Raw genomic sequence first — 26,456 nt, forward strand, 5'->3', positions numbered from 1 at the left:
AAACCACCCTCAGTGTACAATACATAAGGCCAAAAATCCCAACTACTACAGGTCAATGTATAAGAAAATGTTACACCTAAAAAGGAAGGGAAAAAAAGAGAACAAAAACTGAAGGTATATCTTTAGAGAGCTGATCGTTTAAAATATAAATAAATCTACCTTGTAGAATTATTTTATTTCTGGTTATGTATATCAAAAATTCCCAAATTTTTATTAAACTGTAAATTATTTTAGCTATGTTAAAACTATTTTTAAAATATTAATATACTGTATTTCTACAATTCTGAGTTCTTTCTCGTTATGTTTTCAAACTACAGTATGACATTTTCTCTCGCACTAAAAGCTAGTTTCACATATTCTAAAAAACGAAGTTAGGAATTACTTTAGTATGCAATTAACATCCAATTTTAGTAAAAATTTACCTCAAAACTAGATCTGATAGATTTTTAAGACATATCACTTAATCAGTTCACAGCCAATGAAATCACTCTCTAAAGTCTAACTCTATAGGCTTTAATTACTGACACCACATAATTCTGAAATTTCATGTGTTGGTGTCTATGGATCATGCAAATTAACAGAGACCCAGGCCTCTGAAAAGCAGTCTTTGAATCCTGACCAATTAGACATGAAACTGATTGCAGTTGAGTTTGGTTTGGTTTGGTTTTTGTAACCTGAGGGGTGTGGGGGGGCAGGCGGCATTCCAACTTAAGTTGGATAAAATTCACATCAGTACTTTTACTCATGACAATTTAAGCTTCTGTGACTCTTCAGAATTTGAAAATGTCAATATAGCAAATATATGTAATAATAAAATAGTGTCTCAAGTAGAGAGTTAGCATACAATTATAACAACAAGAAATAATTCTCCATATATCAGAATCAGAATTGACCATTTCAACTTATAATACATATATTTGTCCTTTATGTTTATATTTATGTTTATATCAAGAGATTTTTTTTTTCTTGCCTTGCTCTGAAATCTGTGATTTTTCTGGATTCTTTTTTAGACACTGTAATATATGTTGCATAAAATGCACCTTAAAAAAGACAGCCAACAATGTTATCTGAGAGATACCAACTCTATTTAGGACTTTGAAATCATCAAATGGAACACTAGTTTAGAGAGTCTTTGGTCATCCACCTATACCCTTTTCTTCCCCTTTTTCAACCAGCAGCCTCAAAGCCCCCACGCTTTTCCCTCCTTAGGAAGATTAAGTATAACTTCCTCCAGAGCCCGCCAAGAACACTCCGAGTGTCGGCTGGAGGGGTAGTTACAGATTGATATGAGGTGCTCCAGGGATTGAGCATGCTGCTGATTGACAGCCGGGGAGGTTGGACCCCCACACAGCAGTGCAATGCACTGCCACTAGGCTTTCAGGAACGAAACCCTCTTAAATTGGAGTTAGACCCACTATCCAGAATATCTAAAGTGTTCCTTTCCAAATGTTATTGCTTTTATCTTCCCACACTATCTAAGTTTGAGTAGGAGAAGCATTTTACCACAAACTTGTATAGTGAATTCATATAGTAGGAGATGTATCTCCACCCACCTGACCTAAACTGGGCTTCTGGGTAATGGGAACCTATTGATTAAAAGAGCAAACTGCTAAAAATATAAACACCGTTATCTGACAAGAAACAGCTTTTTTACAAAAATAAATCTTTGTTGGTATTTTAATCTCCAAATGCAGTGCTCTCAAATTTGCATCTGGACATAACATAACTACTTTAGGGATTTCCACTGAGCCAGGCAAAGGCAGTTGTTCTAAGCTACACATTGTTGATCCAAAACGCTGGTATTAATACAGGCTGCTAGAAAGCCAAGCCCACAACTTATTCCAGTTCCAACTTTCCCAGTAGGAGTCACTATCAACAAAAGCAGTTAACATGTTACAGGGATTTTACTGAGGAAACTATATTTTTTATCTATGTGTAACTGAGAGAGTCTGTAAATTCAACTGTGTGAGATCTCCTAGAAATCTATATGCACATATATACATACTTATACATACTATCTCACACACACACATTTGGTTGCCGTTCAGTCAAAATTTGTCACTGGGTACCACAGAGTAGTATCAGAATAACTGTGATTATTTCCTTATTTGTAGGGAAAGTTGACTCTCTCAGGGCAACTACTTTATACACATGTTCACAGCAAAAGTACGATGACATACAAAAGCAACACCAGGGGAACAGTTATTTCTCAATATAAACTGAAAGATGTTCTGGCTACCCACAGCTTGTGAAGTACATTCTTGACTGCACTGTATACTCAAATGTTACTATATGGTCAGTTCAAGGCTTCTCTGCACTGGTTAAGAGACCTGACATCATCTTTTAATAGGTACAAACAGATCCACTCTCAAACCTGAATACATAGAGAACTGTTTATACTGCAAAAATATTATTTAAAATACTAAGATAAAGTACTTAATTATGAAACTTTCTTTATATTCCTTTCAGAAAGAAATGTGACATTGCACTCAGAGGGGAATGCCACTGAAAGGCTGGAGACTTAAAACCATGTTAGAAATTATAGGCTTGTGACACAGAAAGTGATGAAATGCATTATTTCAACACTTGGTATGTCATGAAGCCATTCTTTCAGTGCTTTCTAGGTCACTGATAACATAACAAAACTCATCAGGTGCAATTTATCCACGCTCTTGTTTTATAAATATATTCATACAGCACAAGTGTGGACAAATTCAAGTTAATATAAGATCTTATCTAACATGACATAGAAAGTGTTAGATACCATGTTACTTCAACACTTTGTCATGAACCAGTTATTTCAGCATTTTCTAAGTTACCAACCTGTCTCACATTTTAGAAGATAATCATTCCTTCCACAGGCCTCTGCCTTCATTTTCCTTCTTTACTACTTTGCTAGAATCCACAGACAAATCCACATAGGAATTGCTATTGACTTATTTAAGATTAATTGATAAGTAGTAAGGGAAGACAGGTGGAGCTGACTGGAAATGGTCACAGTTTTGTGGTTTCTATGATACATATACAATTTCAATGCTTTAATACATTTGTTTCCAGTTTCTCCATTTTGTTTTCGTTTATGACCTTATTTCCAAACCCCAGGAGAAGAGTGACTGAACAGTAAAGAAGCCCGAGAGTAAGAAAAAAGGAAATATCAATGTCTTCACCTCATACAGGAGACCCTCCCAACTGATTCCAGAAAAAAAACAGAACTGTGTCTCTTTCCCAGCATAATCTTCCAATGGTGCCATGAAAGTTAGTTCTTAGATGGCTTCATTCAGTGAGCTGTTGAAAACTCTCTAGTACGTTAGAGTTGAAGGCACTGCACTCCAACGTCACACAGAAACTGCACGTCAACGAGTATGTTTGGGGTCTAAGAGAAATCCTAAACCCTTTAAACTGAGAAAGTGATAGAAATCAATGTTTACCTCTTTTGAGAAAAATAAATAACTATCTGCAAATCTAGACAATCTGGATGGAAATGACACAGCACAGCATTTTCTTGAAAATATGGAGGTCAAAACACAAGTCCTTAGGAAAGAAGTTAAAAAAGGGAAACTATTTGTCTGATGACAAGCTTATAGCAACAAATACTAGTTGGCAATGGTATAATACCTGGCAAGAAGCCCATAATACCCAGATTCTTGGTATTCCTGCCAGCCTGGATCAGCTGGATAACCTCATCCTTCTTAGCCATATCCCTGAATTTAGGTATCAATATAGATCCTAACTACATAGAAAAGAGATATAGTGTTCTTTAATATGAAGTATGAAGGAGAAAGGAATCTTAGAGAGAACCATCAAAGTCATTTTATCCATCTACAATGACCAGAGATTAAAGGTCAGTAGACTGTGGTGTGGGGGTGGAGGGGAAGGTCACATTTAAGGACATTAAAATAGTTCTTCCACAGATACCAGATCTGCTTTCTAGGGACATAAATATGAGCAGAAAGTTTTTTTAAAAATCAGTTTTCTCACTAACTGTAGATGTAATTCTCTTATAGTAAGCAAAGCTGACTATTTTCACACAATGAAGCAGCATCTTGCTTAATGGACAATATAAAAACAAAAACTGAGGAAGATAATGAACAAAATAATTAGTTGTATCATGTTTATCTTACACATAAGAATGAGACATATTTTCAGTAGTACAAACACCAGTCAATTTCTGCCTTGGTTGTGCACAACTTCAAAACGAAGTCAGTGAGCAACCTGCTAAACATCGGATGATAGAATTTGGTCCTTGTGTATGTCTCTTTTTCTTAGGATTTGTTTCCTTGCTATCCTCTATTTCTAGGTTTTAGTAATTATTTTTTCTTCTTCTAGGAAGAGGACCATATTCAGGTAGTCACGTACCATAATGATGAGCACAGCATGAAAATCTAGATATATATATGCTGCATGAACGTGCCAGGCCCTAACAGCAGCAATATGCAAAAAACTAGTTTAGAGAACAGTTAAAATGTTGATATACCTGCTTTAAAGTTATAAACTACGTACTGCTGGCATTCCTAATACATCAATCACCATAGGACCTAGCCTCAAGCCTCATTATTTTGTTTGTTAAAGTAAGGATGTCTCTGCTTTGGAAATGAATACTTTCTATTATTCATAAAAGGGACAAATTCTCTATAAGACATAAGGAAGCCAAATTTCCTGCTGTTGTAAGCGGGCGTAACTGTTAATTTTAATGGAGTTGCACCTGTTTATACCAGCAGGGAACTTGTATCAAAGAATTAGGATACATGACAATGGACAAATGATACTGTTTCTAAAGGACTTAAAATCTATACTATGAATGTCCATGTAGATTAGTTTTGCTTATTATAATGCTTATTCGATGCTTATCTGTGACTTGTATGTGTATTACATATCTACTACATATTATATGGATTTCTAACACAGCCATCACTCTAATATCCAGGTAGTACTATAACTGGTAAGATAACTTCAGCAAAAAGTAATTTACAAATGATTTCCAAACCTGCATGCTCACCCAACTGTGATTTGTGGGTGTCAATGTGATCCTACTGAATTGCTGCTATGTGCATTTTTATCAGAGGTGTTTACATGTCCTAAATGCTTAACAGACATATCGGATAAGTCTAAATAAATACAATAAATGGTGAAGCAATTCTTTCACTTATGCAAATAACTCTTGCAGCAACAGTGCCCTGACGGCACAGCCACCTACATTGTGTCTCCATATAAGAACTGCCAAACACAAGCTAATTGGCTGAGGTTGGTATTGTGACCAAAGCTAGCTTTGTATTATGTTAGCTGGGCAAAATGGTCAGTCCGCAATGGCTAGACTAGGTTATACGATGCTATTGTAAATGTCAAGCAGGACTAATCTGTAAAATATCAAACCCTGTTTATTCACTCTCAAATACATGAGTACTTGTATTTACTAGATGGCACATGAGGTTAACAATATAATATCAACAGTGTTTTAAAAATAGTTATTTATAACTTAAATAGCATAAAGAGTATGTTTTACACACCGGTCAGTTTTAGTGCACTTCCATGATGTTGATGTGTCTACAGAGAAAACAAAATCACCACAGTTGGTTCTAGTGCTCAACTTTGTTGGCAGTCACTTCAGAGAGACCAAGGATTGAATGGGTATGGAGTATAAGCTGCCCTGAAATTCTTAGTCTAGAGGTACTTGTGGGGCAATAAGGGAAAACTTGTGGCGCTCATGCACTACCTGTTCCTTCTTACAGTAAAAAGAGAACTCCAATCTCCTCTGCTGACAGTCTGTCACCTTCCATGAAAGCTAACACACAAGCTAACATTAAAATATAATTTACAGTAGATCTATTTTAAACCAACTATATATCTAAAATATTCATTTGCCAGCATCTCTATTTCTGACTATGCTGCTTGCAAAAACCGAGAGAGTGATTTAAAACACATGAGCCAGAATTCTCAGTTACACCAAGGCAGCAGTGCCAACTTTCACCATTTTATCATAAGTCTCATAATGTTTGATTTTTTTTAAAGACCCGGCTCCTTTACTCACTGATTGGATGTAAATCTCAGATTCCATTTTAAAACAAAGTACGTTTCTTGCCCTCCTATTTATGGAGAAAAGCTTCAAAACAAGAGCCCTAAAGTCATAAAACCCTGAACGTTAATACAATCCTACATTTATTATTTTTAAAATCCCATGATTTTATTTGTGAGAGGGTGGGGGACAGCACTGACTCATGATATTTGAATACTTGAGGTTGGCAATAGTACTAAGGCCCCTTTACATTGTTTTAGCTGTGTGAAGGGGCCTTAAAATGGGTGTAAAAGGGCATTAGTGTATCAAGTCCAAGGGCAGGAAATATTTCCTGCATAGAATATGAATACTCTATCTCAATAAGTTGGAAAGTCATCTGAAAATTGATTATATGACCCCTGGTATTTTCCAGAGATATGTGCTACTGAGAGTCCACACGGGGCCAATCCTGGGGTCTGGCCAATGAGCGTTTTTCATAAATAAATTTAATAGCATCTGTCCCACACAGATCTTAGAAATGTTCAGACACTATGTTTCTTTTGAATCCATTTTAAAGGACTTGACAAAATGAATGCATAGAATGATTTGTATTTATTTTGTGCCCGACACAGGGCTGAGCAGACGATTGATGGCCTGGGCCAAATAACAGTATATATATAAAAGCACTTTTAGATTATAGGGGAAATTCTGTATGTTCGATTGAAAACATGGTCTATAGTGAGCAGTGTTTCAACTACTATTTTGTATCCTGTTACTAATAACTTTTTGTAATTTGTGGGCCAACTGTTTTCCATTAGAGTGTCTGCCATTAGAAGGTCAAAAATTGTTTTCCAAGGCAAAACTCACATTGGCATTGTTGTTATTATCATTATCACCAACATGTAACAATATCAGTCCACAATTCTTACAAACTGAAGATAGAATTTCCTTGTATAACACCAGTGGTTTTCAACCTGCGGTCTGCGGACCCTGTCTACGGGTTAAGATAGAGTATGTTTCCCTGCTTTCCATACACAGGTAACTGCTATACGTGAAAGCACCCATGAGGTCAGCTTTGGCAGAGCAAACTGTAAAGGCAGAATGGAGCATCAGTAGCATCCAGCAGGATACTGCACTGTCCATGTCTACTTTTCAAAAATCACATTATAGGTCAGGATCCTCAGCCCCTTTCTCCAGATAAATTGGATTTAAATTGGGGGGATCTCATCAGGTATGAAGCTGGGATAACCAGATTTTCATCACCCTATGGCTGCTCCAGTTTGTGTTTGAGAACAGCTTACTCTTCACTTGCGCTTGGGGGGATGCAAAAGGTGACTATGGGTATGTCTACACTCCCCGCCGCATCGGTCGGCAGCGATCGATCCAGCGGGGGTCGATTTATCGCGTCTAGACTAGTCGCGATAAATCGACCCCCTGAGTGCTCTCCCGTCGACTTCTGTACTCCACCGCCACGAGAGGCGCAGGTGGAGTTGATGGGGGAGTGGCAGCAGTCGACTCACCGCGGTGAAGACACCACAGTAAGTCGATCTATGTATGTCGACTTCAGCTACGTTATTCATGTAGCTGAAGTTCCATAACTTAGATTGACCCCCCTCCCCAGTGTGGACCAGGCCTTAAAGACACTTTTGTCCCTCTCCCTCAATCCCTGAGCTATACTGAGTGTAAACTCAGTGTACCTGAAAATCTGGCTCATCGTCTGTTGTCATTTGGAAAACTGAAAAAGGTCACCTAAGTGGATGTCAAATTCCTTTCTCCCCCTAGATGACAAGAGGATCGTTGTGGTGTGTGGTATAAGGCGGCCAAAAAAACGGAGACACAGGTTAAGTGGCTCATACAAGATGCACTGTGGTCTAGCAGATTAAGTATAGACCTTGGACACAGGATCTGTGTTTTAATCCTGTTTTTTACAGTGATTTACCGTGTGACCTCAGGAAGTTGTTTAGTTTCTTGTGCTGCATTTTCCTTTGCATAAAATGGGAGAAATCATGCTACCCTACCTCTGTTGCATGCCACAGAACAAGGGAAGAGAAAGCATAATTTGAGAAAGAATAAGAGGGGCTAGAGAATGTGCAAGCACTGATATTCTTACCAGTGCCCCACAGAACAGAAGTGAGTTATTCCTAGACTTAAAAAAATGCTCTCCTGTTAATTAGGAAGTCAACAGCTTCAAAAGACAGGCCTTTCTCTCTGAAGCAGCTCCACTCAGTCTTCAAGCTGTCAGACTCACTCACCCAGCAGGACAGCCACCAGGTCTGTAAAGAGAATGGACCTGTATGTGAGGGGAAAAAATTATGTCCTCCACAGAGGGAGGGGTATTCAGTTTGAGTCATCCATAGTTACTTTTCACTAGGGATCAGGAGTCAAAGGAGGATGAGATCACTGTTGTCCTTGATCACAGTTCATAACTGAGTATACAGTAAAAGGAACCTGATCTTTAGGAGTATTTGGGGCACTCTTGAGGACTAAGCCAATTCTTTGGGGGCAAAATCGTCAAGTGGACATGCTGAGGAGGAAGAAAGACTCAAGCTCAGTGACATTGGGATGTCAGAATCAGGTCAGGCTTATTCAGTAAGGAAGAAGAATTTTAGGATGGTATCCAAGGGATCATGAAGATACACCTCATTTGTGGGGGATGACAATGAATCTGAGAGGGAGGTGGTATGCTTTTTAGTATTTTATCTAGTCTAGTTTTAACAATCTAATGTGAAAAAGTCCAACACCTCATTTATTCCACAATCTAACGCATCTTGCTATCAGGAAGTTTCACCTGGTATTTAGTTCAAATTCTTCTTCTCTTATTTTCATGTCATTGCTTTAACTGTACCCCACTGTGCTAAATTATATAATTTATCTCCCTTTTTGGTATTTACACCAAAAAAGACATTAAGCCAGCAAGGTGCAACAGGATTCAGAAGTCCTGCTAGTATTCCAACAAGCAAGGAGTTAACTTGCTGCATGAACCTTGCACAGGCACACAGGGCAGAACAGCAAATAAGAACTAGGGAGTGAAGGAACAATTAGGCTTTCAGAAGGTCTGCAGGAAACTATGTAAACTTCAACTTGAAAAAACGTCAGAAAGGCCTTTTTTATGGTGCAGAACTCTACCTGCAGTTGTTATTGGGCTGGGTTGCTGGGGTTCTTGCTTTCTTTTTTCTCAAATGATTTTGTTTCTATTTTCTGTTTATAACTAATACACCTTAAACACCCAGGGAATAAAATCTTGAGGAGAAAAACTGTTGGATAAAGACCTTTTCTTTCACTGCTGAAGTAGCTGATCCAACAACTTTTTCAAAGACTGTTCCAAACAATAATTAGGGTCATTTCTGCCCTTGAATGTGCAGAATTTAGCTCTTTGACACAGCCTATTGTGTATTAAAGTTGGACTACATTCAGCAGTCGTGTAAACAGTGATATAAACTAGTGCTGATTTGTCATCCAGCTGGTGTTCGCAATAAATATAACTTAAACCCACCTGGTATTCCTTGGAGGCAATTTCCAGCTCTGGCATCAGTGGAAATCACACCCATTGGTGCCATGAATGAATCAAGCCCTGGGAGAACGGGGCATGGTATTTGAGGCATGGGTTTAAATTAAAGCAGGGCAAATATTTTGATCACTTTCTGAATGATGGATTGGTGCTAGTTCCACTAGTTAGACAATTATAACAACACCCAGTACACCATGTTTATGATCAACTTATTGTGCACCAAAATATGTAACTTATATTGGCATTTACATCACAACTGAATTTAACCCAGCGATTTTGATAGGAGCTGCACCTGCTTACTACAGGGTCGATTTTGCTGAATGTAGTCTGGCCTTAAAATTTTCTTGCTTTTGTAGATTTGTCCTTTGTATTTGAACAGTCTTTTGTGGTTTAATACTGAATTGTACTGTGCAAGAGGATAATTAATGGTAAGTATTAAACAGTTTATGTTCTTCTGTGATTAGAGAAGAGAAATCTGTGAGGTCTTTGGGCAGCAGTTCCACTATGTTTTATTTCTACCATGTAAAATCCTGCTGAAAAAGGGGTGGTTATACCTTTATTTCATTAGGACTTTGTGCTGAAATCTTTCTTAGAAACACACTAGTTGGAATAAAGATGTCAAGCTGCTGCATCTTCTGAAAGAAGAATATTGTTTTGTGAGTAGTTTGGGCCATACGGTAGTTTCACTTTGTATATTTTATTATATTAAATGCACACACTATATATATGTAAATAATATGTGCATGCTTAGTATAATAAAATACACACAGTGGAACTATTGTAAATACAAAACCACACACATTACTGAACAAAATCCCTCTCATTCCCCCATTAAAATAACTCAAAGAAGGCCAGTTTTCAGAAGCAGACATCCAAATGCCACATTTAATATATTGTTCGTATTGTGGAAGAGCCTAGAAGCCCCAATCAAGATTGCCATCCTATTTTGCTAGGCACTGTACAAGCAGTGTGAGAGAGAGTCACTGTCTTGAAGGGTTTACAGACAAAACGTGGGAGGCAAAACTCAGTCCCAGAGAGGTCAAATGACTTGCTGGGAACCACACTGCAGGTGAGTGACAGAGCAGGGGGAGTAGAACTCCAGTATTCTGACACCATATTCCCTTTGATTGTTCAAGTTTGCACTTAAATGCTTGCTTTTACACACATAAATGCCAATTTCTATATCAAAATGTGAGATTTGGAAATTCTATAAATCTGCCCTCTTGCCCTTGTTTGAAAAGTAGATAATGTACAGTCATACAAGGAAGAAGAAAGAAAATCTTGCTTGCTGCTAAATTCACTACTGCCAACTCTTGGGATTTTATCACAAGTTGTGCAATATTCTTTCCTCACTCCCCCCAGTCTCAGATACAGGAATGCTGTAACAACATGAGATATAAACTCTCGTTATTTAATTTAAAAAGAAAAAACGTTTCTAGTCCTCATGGTTGTAGACAAAAACTTAAGGGCACCCTAAAGACTCAAAACTCACAAGCAAATTGGAAGACTCCTAATTAACATATTTTTTTAAATCTTATGTTTTTTAAGCCAATCTCATGATTTTGGGGAACCTGACTCATGATTTTTTATCACTTACTTGGGTGGTACATTTGACATCAAAGCATCATGGACGTATGACATATAAGTTAAACAGCTCCCAGAAAGCTAAGAGGGAGGGCTTTTAAATAACAATTTAATTAAGCTTTGGGACCAGAAGAGCGACGGCGTTTGTTCACATGCAGCTCACCATATTATTATGCCTAGGAATTGGAGCTCACAGAGCTAGATTCACAAAGGGACTTCAGGCACTGCAATGCTAAGTGTCGCAGCACCTATCTTTTAGGCGCTCTGCTGCCTAGTGCAATTCAGGACCCTGAGCTAAGTGTCCAGGCTCCCTGTACAATACCTGGGAAGAGCTAGGTGCCTATGGATGGGATTCACAAAAGTCAACACGATGAGCAGGGAGCCATCCAAACTACCCAGTTGGAACTACTGAGAAGGGTGGGGCCACTCAAAGGGAGTTAGTCCAGGTCAGAAGGAGGCATCTGTCTCTGCTTTGGGTTTTCAGCCATGAGTCCTCTCCTGGAATTTGGTGCCTACATAGTTTTTTTTGCAAGAAATGCCACAGTTTTTTTGCAAGAGGAAGAGAGGATGATAGTGCCCTCCGCTCCCATAACCTTTAGCCTATTGGTTAAGGCACTCGCCCAGGATGGGGGAGTTCAATTTCCCTCTTTGCCTGCTGTGAGCTAAGGCATTAGTTAGGCACTGATCTGCTGGGTGGTGTCAGGACTTAGGTGACTGTGCGCATGCTCAGCCACTGAAATTTAGGCCATTTTGGGACTTTAACAGCAAAGATATTTAGGAAACTTAGGGACTTATGGTGCGTCCAGCATAAAGCAGCAGTTAAGCAAGGCTTTTGTGAATGCCCTAAATGTTGAATGCAGGCATCTAAAATGGCAGTTAGGTGCCTAAGTCCCCTTGTGAATCTAGCCCTAACTGCATTAGGTACCGCGTAGGTACTGCACTCCGTATATAACCTGTCAACCTGAGGTCCCTCCTACTGAAAGCCATGTGAGATGCAATACCGTAGCACACTGGGGTGAGTTAAGAAGACAGCAATATTGCTCCAGTTCTGCAGCCCCTCTGATGGACTCATACTGATGCAAATTCATGGCTGAAGGTGTGGAAGTTATATATCTAATTCTCTTTCTGTAACACATTTCATGCTTTTTCAAATTACTCAGCATTTTAGTGATGTTTTCAGTATTTAATATTTTTGCACTTGGATTGCCCTTGATTGTTTACTGCAGTAGCCACTGTAGAGAACTCTTCAGCCATTAATTAAGTGCAGTTCATTTCTTGAACCTAAATAAAATACAAAGTGGATGTTGCATTTTAAGCTGTTCCTCAAAATATCACAAGCTAGACAAAGCAGGAGGGACACCTAATGTTTGAAGCAAAGTGATTCAAGAATAGTGTCTCAAAATAATACAAGTTGTACTAAAAAATCAGATATTGCAACCCGAAAATTGGCAATGAAATGGTTAACAGACATATGCTGTATAATTAGGAGATGCATTAATGATTATGAATAGTAAATGACTTGGTGCAAGGAAAAAAATCTAGTCAAAAGGGACATGCACCTATCTTACACATTTATTAGTAACTGTATATAACTAGAGAATTCTGCTATTAAGAATCCTGCATTATTGGTGTAAATACTTCCAAGGGTACATCAAATTGTAATCTTTCATACGACATCCATCAAACCAGGCTGGAGATTTTGACAAACATTAAACACAGTAAGGAGGCAATTATGTATGCATGATTTAATCTGCAACTAATTAATATGCAAATTTATTCATATGTTAGTTACTAAATTAAAAATGCAAAGAAGCCCTTATGGTGATTCTCAAAATTTTGCACAAACAGAACATTTAAAATGTAAGAAAAATGAAGTTTTTTGGAAACCTGGAGCATACTTTTAGTCTTTTGGAAACCTGTTGCATGGACATGGTTCAAAAATATTTGCTTAAATACTGGAGAATGATAAAAGGTGTGTTAATTTCATGTGAGAATGTGGTAGAAGAAAGGTTAAATATGATTCTCTCAAAGTCTTAAGAGATGTGCACTAATTATCAAACAAATTGTATTCTAACCCTAACTCCTCGAGCCAGCAAAGAATTTCAGGATTGTCAGAAATTGGTCATTTTGCTCCATTTGTAGACATCTTCATGCTGAATACATTTATTTTAATACAAATGAATATGTTAGCATTTTCAGACCTGCCGTAGAAAACAGTTTGGTGGTCAGTAGGCAGACACACAAGCCCACTCCCTTTAGTCACCTGAATAATTTAGCCAATTCACATTTTAGAAACTGCTTTCTGCAAACGTAGAAAACAAGATGGGTGAGGGAACCCGTGGAGTGGAAGGGGATAGCAATTGCCTTTAATTCATTTCAAGATGTATCTTCAAGAAAAAACAAACAAAACAAAAGGAGGCATTTAAAATAATGTATAGTGAATTCTTAAAGCTCTGGATTTGGAAGAGGTTACTCTCTTTAATAGGTGAGTAGAGAATGATAATGTAATGTGTGTGTGGATCTATATTTATATTTCTTTTAACAGTAGGCTGTTTTCCAGTTTATTAAAAATACATTAGAAAATGCATCTCTGTGCCTAAATTCCCTTTTGATCACCTTTCCAGTGAGAGTTCAATGACAATATACCCTGTGTACGTTGTGCTAGCAGTACGCTGGAGCAACTAAAGTAGCCCGAAGAAATGAGGTATGGCTCAACAGCATGAGAAAGTACAAGAAGTGCTTCCAGGCTGCTTCCTGGGCCACTGAACTCTCACTCGTGTTTCAAAAATAAAAAAGAAAGTAATCACGTTCGTTAGAGCCCAGTGTAAGCGCAGGGTGGGGGAGGGGAGGAAGTTAGCCATTGGCTGCTACTGTAGTCACAGTCTGATTTTGTTCCCCCTGCTTCCTTTATCTCACTTTGATGCCAAGCTGACTGCAGCATGCCCATTTCGTTTCAGGCATGTCGGCCAAAAAACCCACTAGCCTACTGTGCAACTATAAGTAATCTGTTTTGATATTAGTACCTCAGTGTGTAATGTAAGAATCAGATGTCCCCAAACTATGGATGCTCCAAGGGGGGTGGAGGGGATGTGTGTCTCTGCCGGGCTGTCTTTGGAATGAAGGATGGTGGGTATGAGGCAGAGCCTTGAAGGTGTGGAGTTAACACTAGGGGAGTGAGGGGAGAGGGGAAGGGAGGGACAAGGATGGGATGAACCTCAGAGGCTAATATGGGACAGAGACAACCCATGGAAACAAATTCACTAAAACACAATATATTAATATGACACTACATGCCCTACTTTGTGTTATTTCAGATATCTGCAATCTGTATGTTCTTTGTATTCTCCTTATCTAAATGATTGATCCAGGGTCTCTATTTTGTGATTTTAATAACTAGAGCTTTAAAACTACATTTTCCTTTCATGGTTTCATTTCTGTAATGCACAACTGGGGCAGTTCTCTGGAAAGAGGCTCTCAAAGACTAAATTTTCCAATCTAAGACCAAGGCAGGAAAAAAATCTGGATTTGAATGGGGAAATTGCATCAGAACTGCTTTGTGAAATATAAACAGGTTTGGTTGTACATTTCTGAATCCACTTTGCTCCTCTTTAACAAGTGACTCTTGATTTTTGTTTAGACCAGAACCAAATGTAATGCTTTTAAAAGCTTAAACATACACATTTATGCATTCATTACACAGTGTTAAATCCAATTTGTTCTTTTTACTGTCACAGGAAGCACATGTTTAAAGCAATCTGTTTCCTCATATGAATGCTTTCCTGTCTGTTTGAAAAAAATTGCAACACACTTTACCCCAAGTAACCAAGAGGTGATCATAAATATCCCTAAATAGCATTAAACAGATATGAAAGACATTAACACTTGCAGAATGCCAAAGTAGTATTAAAAAAAATTCTAACAGATGCTCCTAGGTCAAAAAGTGAAATGTGTGTTTCCTGAAAAAACACTCTCATCAGAATCATAAATGAACTGTGAGTGGAAAAATGAGGTGTCGCAGAGCAAAGTAGAGGATCTTTTTGGTGAAGAACTCTAAAACACCACTGCCAAAGTGTGGCTGCAATAAAAGAGCCAAAATTAAATGGAAGTTTGTTGAAGACCAATATCTTTTGTAATCCACAAGGTGGCAATGACAACAAATCAGGGCTGACTAAACCCAATCTACCCCAGCGCCCTCAAACTTTTGCTGAGAAAGATCGTATTACAGCAAACCAAAATACGACTCTAGGGCCAGTCAGGGGAAGGGGGTTAACTCAGCCAAACTGGACTTGAACCAGACAATTTAACTTTGCGTATTCACTTTGTGGCTTACATTTGGCAGGGAAAAGATGTTCTCATCTGGAAACATAGTCAAATCAAGGGAAATATGCAAATCTGGTTTAAAACACTAAAGTTATCTAAAACCCTTTAAACAAATCTTTTTGTGGACAGATACACTTCCCTGTTTAAGAATTTAGCTGCAGCATTACAATGAGAATGTAACACAGGAGTGCAGGCTAGGAACTGAGTAGGTCTTTGAATGCTCCTAAACCATCTGTATAAACAGTTGTATTATCTGCTCGAAATTCATCAAACACTAGAAACCTTTAAACCATTTTCAATTTATGACAGAAACAAAAACACAAACAGCTATTTGTGATGTTAACACACCCAGCCCTGGTCAGTCTTTCCCTGAGCCAGCACAGAGTTTTAGTGCTCCTTAAGTAACTCATTTGGCCCCTACAGGGAGGGGAGTGCCTCATATCACTGAACAGTGACCCCCTGTGGCCAATTAAGGAGTTGGTGAAAGTAACATAGGGCCATAAGGGTTCAGGGGAGGGGATTGTGGTTAAAATTAGAAAAATATGGGGTACAGCAGTCTCAGGATTCTGATAAGGTTACAGCGGAAGCCCTACTATTAAAAAAAACAAAAGGACATTGTTGATATATTTTTCATAATTTAATAATCATCTTATTGTGGCTCATTATGCCCCTGGAATCTCTTACATCACTGAAATTGATTTATTTCCATTATGTGTACAGCCCTAGTTATTGCAGGGTTGCTCCTGAGTGCTGAGCTTTGTAAAAACAAATAAATACCAATCCCCGCCCCCCCTCCCCAAAGCTGAAGTAATTTTATTTGTTTTTGTTTTGTCTGTTTTTTTAAGTCTTTATAAGGGCTACACACTGAGATATTGCCCAAGTATAGGGATACTGCCTATCTCTAGCTTCAATAAAAATGCTTAGGGTGTTTTTTTTTTTTTTTCAGCTGTGGATTAAACCATCTGTTTGGAGTGGCAAACATTTTGTATTCTTTTCAAAATAAAAAAATATAAAAGATACTATAGGGCTAATACATTTTATGCCAAGAAAATTTCATGGATGCTTTGCTAGACATTTAAACACATTAATAATTATTAGTGTAATTTGGGCAGGTTTTTTTTAATCTAATCTAATCATCATGACAAAAAGTATTTCTGCATATTTACCTTTTCAGTGAAAATGTAAAAATACTTTACAGCAAAAATAAGTGGTCCTGTGATATAAAGAATTACATGGACTTTGCTAGCAAACTTAAGTAAGACAGACTGGGTGTTGATAGGATCCCATAAAGTTCATGATTTACTTTCTCATTAATGTGATCTTTTCCCCACCTACATATTCATGTAGTTTTTGGATGGAATAAAAAATGTTAAACAAAAGACTTCCCAACAACAGAATTCCCAAAGCAAATACCAGAATTCCCAAATACTGTCCACTAGAAATATTTAAAAGAAAGTTACAATCTGAAGTTACTTACTACATAGAGAAAGAAATAGAAAGGAGCCATTTTTCCTCTCTAAATGTCTTGTACTAAAATGTATCCCCCAAAGCACAAGTTCAAAGAGAGGACTAAGTGCCAAATTCTTCCCTCATTTGCACTTGTGCAATCCCCCTGACTTCCTCTGGTAGCACTGGGATTCAATGGGTGTAACTAGAGGCAGAATACGACCCTAAGGATGGATCTACAAATCTCATTTTCTTGGATCGGGTCCACAGTGACAATTTTTGTTTCATGAAGCAATTTCACTAAGTCCAGATTCACCACTCCTTTCATTCTTCTTTATTATATATGGAATTTCAGAGAATTCTGTTTCACTATGAGAGCTCCACCATATATATATATATATATTCTTTAATGAAAGAGGAGAAAATACATTACACTGAAATTTTTCATATCAAGTTTCAGCCCAAGAAATATGCACAAACTCCCCATGAATAGGGTGTAATATGCAGGCTCCAATACAACCATAATTCCAAAAGGAAGAGTAAATGCTGCTGTGCAAAAACAACAATTCTAAAAGTGCTGCCTAAGGGGAAAAAAAAATGCTCGGTACTTACAGTATTTCAGTTTGAACTTATAGCAGGCATTTAGGAATCCTCTGTATTCAATGGCCAAAGCCCTAGGTCCATGAGAAACACTTTGTTGTCCTCTGCACTACCTACATTACTCTGAAGAGGGAGTCTATGCTCAAGCAAAACAATAAAAACCACAATAACCACATGCCTGTGTTACCAGCTGCTAAGAATAGTCCTTTCATTACTGCTGTTTTGGGCCCAAACAGTTAAATATTTAGAACTGTTTGAATTCTGCACTACATTTTATTAGAAGTTAAAACATTAAAGGCCCAGGCATAAAAAAACATAGCATGCCTTTCAAATGCTATTTTGTGTTTAAAGAATTATATATAATTTATTTAAACACACACACACAGTTTTATCAACAGCTTCACTGAATTTTACTGTGTTTTTTGGGGGGGGGAGAAGGGGGACAAAAACCACATAGCACTTTGACTCTAAAGAAATGCTTTATACTTTCCAGTGCCACAATTTTCAGCAGAACATCTTTTAATCAGTCAACTCATTAGTTGACAGTAGATTCTGATTTAATAATGTATTTGAAAAAAGTTTGAAGCAGGGATCGGCAACCTTTGGCACGCGACCTGCCAGGGTAAGCACCCAAGCGGGCCGGGCCGGTTTGTTTACCGCCGCGTCCGCAGGTTCGGCTGATCACGGCTTCCACTGTCCGTGGTTCGCCGCTCCAGGCCAATGGGGGCTGTGGGAAGCGGCGTGGGCCAAGAAATGTGCTGGCCGCCGTTTCCCGCTGCTCCCATTGGCCTGGAGCGGCGAACCGCAGCCAGTGGGAGCCACAATCGGCTGAACGTGCAGACGCGGCAGGTAAAGAAACTGGCCTGGCCTGCCAGGGTGCTTACCCTGGCAGGCCGCGTGCCAAAGGTTGCTGATCCCTGGAGGTTTAAAGAAATATTGCAGATCAAGAAAACTCTAAACAACAGGATTTCTACTAATTGAAAAAGTGCCAGTTTAAGTTAACATACTAGAAATGTTCGTATGAAAAAATGAAGTAAGGGCTCAATTTTACTGAGTAGAAGGTTGAGAAGGGATGTAAGGCAGCACTGTGTGTTATAAAAAGAACAGGAGTACTTGTGGCACCTTAGAGACTAACAAATTTATTAGAGCATAAGCTTTCGTGGACTGTATGCATCCGAAGAAGTGGGTTGTAGCCGACGAAAGCTTATGCTCTAATAAATTTGTTAGTCTCTAAGGTGCCACAAGTACTCCTGTTCTTTTTATGGATACAGACTAACACGGCTGCTACTCTGAAAACTGTGTGTTATGTGGGCATTGGATGATGGGTGTTCTCTCATGGTGCATAAAGTATATACAGAGAGGTGCATAACATGGCCTACTGGTGATGGGGATTCTGAAAACCGAGGACATGTCCACAAGCTGCTATGAGCAGCACATGCTAGTCAGCACTTGTAATAAAGTATACACTGCTCTGAGGCAGAGGAGCACTACATACAGTGCTCAGCAGTACATTGCAGTAGTCCTCTAGTCACACTGCTGTGGAGCTAGCTAAGCACTTTAGCCCTCACTCCACCAGCCCTCAGTATTTACTCAATTATATAAAAACGTTGTAGCAAAGATCCTCAAATTAGTTCCTCTTTCTTCCCAACACATCACCTAACGCCTCCTACCCAATCCCCTATTCTGCTTCCTTCCTTCTGAGTGCTCTGGTTGTTTCTCCTACCCTGGACCCAATCATGAAACCCAACACTCTTTATGCATATTTTATCTTTCTCGACTTCATCTGTCCTCCATCTCTGATCTAACTGAAGGTCAGTTCAGACGGACCCCTAACAGATCCCACCACCTTTGCTGATACTCTACCAAATCCATAATGGGATTTCAGAAAGTCTGGCATTCACTGCTCGGCCTGCTGCCATTTTCAACTCAAGTATTTCAGGGCTTCCCTGGGTCAGTGATAACCCAGAACACACTGCACACTTCTAACCCCAGGGAAGCCCTAGGATGCATGACATTTGAAGATGGCATTCAGCCCAGAAGATGCTGCCAGCAGTGATGATGCTGAGATCCCACCATAATGTTAATTTTGTGAGTTAGATTTTATAGTGGGCGGACCATTGGCAGCAGCAGAAGCATTTGAACAGATAGGAAACACACTTATCCAAATTGATTTGAAAAACTCCCATTTGGTTAAATTGGATATTTGAAGCTAAGGTTTAAGACAATTCATAAGGCTGGCTTTTAAAAAATAGCTTAGTCCTCCTCTAATGTTTAACATTAGCATACATTAAAATATACAGGGAAAGCATAAAATGAATGCCTCCTAGTTCTCTGCTCCCCAGGTCTCCTCAGCCAAGTTATCACAGACCTCTCTCTCCCATCCATTAACATGTCCTTCCCATAGGAAACCCACACAACCAGACCTAAGCTTTAGGGAAACTCCAGGTGGCATCACAGTAGCATTTTCATTATCTTAGCTTTGGAATAAAATAGAGGTTTCCCAGGGCTCTGGGACTGAGTCATACACTCACTTGTCTGCGCAGATAATGAGGTCGAAGCTGTTATGCGTGTAAGCATACTCAACATCATGTAAGAAATATGCCTCCACTACGAATAGGGACACCCTTAAATATGATGAATAAAGAGGAGGGATGGTCTTGTGGTTAAGAGTGGAATGCAAGAAATCTGGTTTCAACTCCTGGCTCTACCACAGATTTTGGGCAAGTCACCTAATTTCTCTATGCCTTTTTTCTCCATCAATAGAAGTGAGCTAATATTTGTTTTCCCCTACTCTAGGGGGGAGCAAGAGATAACTCAGTGGTTTGAGCATTGGCCTGCTAAACCCAGCATTGTGAGTTCAATCCTTTGAGGGGACCATCTAGGGATCTGGGGCAAAATCAGTACTTGGTCCTGCTAGTGAAGGCAGGGGTCTGGATTCAAGGTCCCTTCCAATTCTATGAGATGGGTATATCTCCATATATTTATTTTGGCATAAACTCTTCAGGTCAAGGAGTGTCTCTTACCATGTGTTGTGCAGTGTTCAGCACAATGGGGTGCTGACCCAGTTGTCATGACCACTTGGCAGACTACAACCCCTCCTCCCTTTTTCTCTACTTCTAAAACTTTTATTTAAAAAAAAAGTCCTTATGGTGATGAAAATACCCTTGAAAACATGAACCAAGAATCAATCTATGCAGTGATGCCTGACTGAATCTGCCAAGAGTCTGCAAGAATAAATTTAAGAGGTACGAACTGGTCCCATTCATCTCAGCGAAGGCCCTGTGGACTCTATGCTCCTGCAAACATGGCATTTGGAATTTTTTCATTTTGAAGTTTTATTGCACCCAGGCACCCGACATATTGGCCCAGCTCGGCTGAAACCAGCTGACTTTTTTGGGTGTCCAGTTTGCCCCTCAAGGGGAAGTTACCTGGATTATAGTGATGGCTCCTTGCACTGTTCCATGGAGCCAGACAGCAGTGCCACTGCAGCCATCCTCCTTATCTTCCCTCTTCTATGGATCGCAGGCTGACTTCCCTCTCTGATGGACTCAGACCAAGACAGCTACCCTAGTACTTCAAAGTAGTAGTTGCAGTAGCTAGCAAAAGATTCTGGTGCATGCTTACAGACATTTAAAGGAAGGCCCATTGACTCATTTGGAGACCAAACATCCATCTTTACTAAAGAAACCCACTGAATTTTTAATCTGAAAATTTACGGGTATACAAAATTATAAAACTTTTATTAAGTGGCAGTTCCATAAATGAAACCTCTTCAAGCATCACACTACTGGTATCCCTGAAATAATTAGGGAAACACTAAACGCACCCTGCATTTTGGATATTGGGATCTGCTTGACTGATCTACAGAGAAGTGAAAGCAGATTCCTTCGCCAAAGATGCAGTCAGCTGATGAATTCATTACACAGTTACAGGTGTTCAGGAACAGAGAAGCCAATACTTCTCAATACAACTGGATGACATCATAGATGTGTCTTCTTCTGCCCTATTTTTAATATTTGTCTGGGATGAGTGGGCCATACAAGAGATTATATCACTGACAGGAAATGCCAAGTTAACATGACAGGAAAAAAATAATCTGAAGCTTTTAAAAATCAGTTTTCGCATCTGGATTGGCTTTGCTTTGCTTTACTGGTATTTTCATTGATGGAGCCCAAGCGATGACAGCAAAACACAGTGGCTTTGTGACTAGAATTGCACTCCAAGCCATTTGGACCAAGAAGCTTTGGTGGCAAAGAATGCCAGTGGAGGTACCTAATGAGAATGCTAAAGTTGCAAACTCTATTAAAGCCTCTTTGCTATCTTATTGGAAGAAATGGGCACTCAACATCAGCAGCTCCTGTTCCATAATGAAATTTGTTGGCTTGCATGAGGCAAAGTTTTAAATAACTTGTTAGAACTCAGAAAAGACTCCAGGATTTTCCTTGCTGAAAGTGATTCTGCCTTTGCTGAATGCTCCACTGATCAACATTGGCTTACTTTGAACGCTTCTGTCCAGGGACAGCATAGAACATAGATTTCTCAACCTGGGGGATTGCATCTCCTCCTAGGGAGGTCAAAAATAGGTATCAACTGGTTGCAACCTCTCTGCTCTTCCTATGTTACTAAGTGAGAAGGAAGCGCTAGCCAGATGGCCAAAGGATCCTGGGATGGTTCTTGTGACAGTCAAGGGCCAGACACTCCAAGGGGAGAACTCAGCAGGTTTAAACCCCAAAAATGAGTAGACAAAGCAACTAATTGCATACTGCATTATTGTATTATAAAAGTATATTGAGTAAGGTATTTTATGAATGCTTGTAATGTTCTGAACGTGATGGCCATGATGAGATGACTATAGACTGTGGTTATGACTTTATGTATTTGGATATAGAGAGAAAACTGATACATAATCGGTGCTCATAATCGGTGGTGCAGTTTCACCTTCACCTTACAGCAGGGTGGTGGTCAGTCAGGGGCTGCCTCCCCAACCAGATGAGACTAGCTCCAAGCACCTAGCTTGGTACAACCCAGGAAGAGACAACTGATGGGCCATTAGAGTTAACAGGAAGACATTGAGACAATTAGGGATTTCCCCACTTTGAATATCTATAATGACTGAAGAAAAAACAAACTGCGAACCCTTTTAAAATGGAAGGGGTTTGAAGTGAAAGGCAACCAGAAACTGAGGGCCAACGTCTAGGTAGGAGGCTGTCTGTGAAACATTGGATCCCCCGTTCACTTAGGGGATATGTTGAGGAAATGTGCAAAGGCAACAGGTAACTTGTATTAGAAAGCGGATGATATCTAATTTAGGCTGTGTCTACAAGCAAAGAAAAAACCGCGGCTGGCCCATGCCAGCCGACTTCAGTTCACAGGGCTCGAGCTGCGGGGCTCTTTCATTTCTGTGTAGACATCCGGGCTCAGATCTCCCATCCTACAAAATCCTAAAGCCTAGGCTCCAGCCAGGAGACGTGGGACTGGAAGGGCTGTTGATGTCGCCTGCCAAGGCATAATTAGGCTGGCAGAAGCCAGGGTAAGACCCTGTGATTGTGGGCTGAGTACTAGTTTCAGGTATCTGAGACATAGCAGTACAGCATTTAGGCTCCCCTTGGTTACAGAGCAAGTGGTGATAGAAGCCCTCACTGGCCTGGGCGATCCCCCAAACGTCACAGTTCTGGTGACGAAAAGGGGATCCCAGCATGGAGACAGTTGAGAACTACTGAATTATACAATAATTACTGCATTTAATAACACGATTTACAAGACTAAAATCACACCACACAGAACAGAGAAAATCAGATTACTAAAGATATCAAGTAGGCTTGTTCATGCTACTGGAAAGCTTTATTACAGAGAAAGATAACTTAAGACTTGGAAAACTTACAAGCAGCCATTGTTTGAAATATTGACCTGGTTTCATTTTCAGGAGCAAAGAGCCTCACTAGAGCATGTGAGTGACTGGAGGGAATGCCATGATTTCTCTTCTTCTGAGCTTCTCCCTCTTCAGTCCCAATCACCCCTTACATTTCTGCAGGACTGAAATTAAGGTAGGTTGCACTCCTGACTATCCATCCCAATAGGCTTATTTAAAATATCTCACCCACTCAGTTCACAATCAAACCAAGTGAAACACTATGCCACGTGCATAGGCTACTTGCATCCTAAACCCCCTACCAAGAGATGACTTCTCTGTCCTTTTAAAGTTATCCTCAACTTTTTTACTCTGTTCCTAGCAGCTGTTGCAATAACTAGTAGGTTTGGGCAATTAAGACCTGCATAGACTTTTAGTTCTCGGGTACAAAGTCATTGTGGTGGATGTCACTTAAACTTATGAAACCTCAAATCTGCTTAAACCTTAAACTCTAACCTGAGCCTTAAGGCCTTACTCAATTAACCACACTGCATATATCTTTGTTCTTTATTTCTGCATACTACTCATCCAGTAGGCTCCTCCCAAATATCCCTTCTAACTGCTCTTTCTTTCCTTCTAGTCTCATTTTCACATCTTCTTTCATTCCACATCCTAAGCTTGGAATGCCATTGTTTCCCTTCTTCCATATGACCATGCTCCATTCACATCGCCTTTTAAAGCACATTTCTTTCACAAAGACTTTCAAGAATGATTTTCCCCAACATGCCCACAGGGCTAAGAGACTGAACTTTCATCTGGTGTATTATGTGCCATAACTATTTTGTCTGTGTCCAGTTTAGATCATAAATTCACTGAGGCAGAGAATGTATCTTCCTTTCAATAGCACAGAAGACACTGGAAGTGCTCTACACTGTATGTATTATAAAATAAAATAATAAGCATAATAAAATACTCATTTCAGACAGCTTTTGTTGCAAAACTGCATCTCAAGAGGTGAATTAACAATTGATCTTTTCACTCCCAGACTCCATGGGCAAAGTTGTGGCTCTCAGTGTGTGCAAAAGAAGATCAAAGTTGAATAAGCTGGCAATTTGAGGATTAGGGGACTCTCTAGGTGGTGAAAGGCTAGTGTAGCCAGCCCTACATCTTCCCCTCCTGGACCCTCAGGGTAGAAGGCATAGAGTAAGAAAAGAAACCATTCCTCACTTTTGTGTCCATCCTACCTATGAAGGCATATGCCAGATTTCATCCTCTTCACTCATGGATATGGAGGGAACAGTATGGCCCATTGTGTTTTGCTCTCAATTTTCCAGTGGTCAAGATAAGAGGAGTAAGCAATATCAGATATACTTCATGAGCACTAGGTACATCTATTAGTAAAAGGTCAGATGTGATTAAACTGCCATTAAAATGGATAAAAGCTTCAGGTTACAGAGGAAGGAAACTGAAGATAAAAATACAGAAGAATCAGGAATATTTTGGACTGGAATGTACTAGCTAATAAACTTCTATAGCAGATTTCATCAAAGGTTTGCAAAGCACTTTACAAAGGCAGATACTGTAATTATTTTTATTATGATACGACCGACACACCCCGAGATCTGGGTCCCTTTATGCTAGGCATTGTACAAGCACATAGTAAGAGAGACTCCTTGCCCCAAGAGATTATAATCTAGATAAGGGGTAGGTAACCTATGGCATGCGCGCCGAAGACGGCACGCGAGCTGATTTTCAGTGGCACTCACACTGCCCAGGTCCTGGCCACCGGTCCGGGGGCTCTGCATTTTAATTTAATTTTAAATGAAGCTTCTTAAACATTTTAAAAACCTTATTTACTTTACATACAACAATAGTTTAGTTATATATTATGGACTTACAGAAAGAGACCTTCTAAAAATGTTAAAATGTATTACTGGCACGCAAAACCTTACATTAGAGTGAATAAATGAAGACTCGGCACACCACTTCTGAAAGGTTGCCGACCCCTGATCTAGATAGTTAAAGGAAGTACTGTCACACTATTTACATATGGGGAACTGAGGCACAAAGAGGTTGTGACGTGCTCAAATTAACACCACAAGCCAAGCAGAGTGAGGAACAGAATCTAGATCTCCTAACTGCCAATACGATGCTCTGAAAGCTAGGTCAAATTGACGATGTGGAAAACAAATCCAGACTTGAAACTTAAAGTTGGCATGAATTCCTGAAACCATGAAAACTTGAGATATTCTTTACAAAGGGCAACATGAATGTGTCAGGGAAAGATATTTTGTACATGCTATGTGAAATAGCATACCGATTTACCTTGGAAGATTGATTAGGTAACATAATATTCGGTAAGTATAGAGTGTGTTGGTATGAAACAACATTCTGGGACTTGTATACTTATTTAAATCTGTTTTTTTAGGGTTCAAAAATGTTATTCCACTCCAAGTTACAAGTTTGTACTCTTCTTGCAACAAATTGTATATACAGCCCCCAATGGGAATACGGGCTCCGCTACACAGTGCTGATAAAGTGCTTTGAGATCATAAGATGAAAAGTGTCATTCATTCATTCATTCTGCCAGACTGGGGCTTGCTATAGAGGCCAGACTTATGTTTTCTTTCTCCCACAGCCACTGCAGTGTTTCTGAATAAAGACAAGGCAGATCATGCACTGTTTGGAATGCACCTTGTCACAATAGGGTGAATTTTTAAAGATGACATTTCAGCCTTAACTCTGAACTTCCTGACGTTGTGTTTAACTCAGAATCTAATATTATTTGAACTCTGATTATTTTTACAGTTTAATTGCCTTTGCTTTCAAAATCAACCATCATTTTCAGTAAAAGCAAGAGACAACGTATTTGTTACAACCGATAGCAGAAATTTTGTATAAGAGTATTTTATATATTCAACCAGCTGAAACTGCTCCCCAAAATCCTTTGCAATCAATCGTATAAATAAAACTGAGACCAATTAAATACAAGTATTTTAATAGAAAGACAATAATATTTTCATCCTCTCAGCTAAATGCAATGTAATCTATTTACTCAATTTACAAATGCATATTGTTTATCCAACAACATAGTCCCGTCTAGGCTAATGTTGCAAGGTGTATCACATACAGATACTCTGATCCTTTTAAAAGATGCATTA

The 26,456-nt window shown here is 39.2% G+C and overlaps 1 protein-coding gene across 32 annotated transcripts in view; it reads right to left on the bottom strand.

Annotated features, from left to right (window-relative positions):
- Nucleotides 1-26,456, bottom strand: part of TCF4 (transcription factor 4) — a 324,983-nt gene that overhangs the window by 87,712 nt on the left and 210,815 nt on the right. The gene's annotated exons all lie outside the window — the stretch shown is intronic.

Source organism: Chrysemys picta, chromosome 6 (assembly GCF_011386835.1).
Source record: "Chrysemys picta bellii isolate R12L10 chromosome 6, ASM1138683v2, whole genome shotgun sequence".
Classification (NCBI taxonomy): domain Eukaryota; kingdom Metazoa; phylum Chordata; order Testudines; family Emydidae; genus Chrysemys; species Chrysemys picta.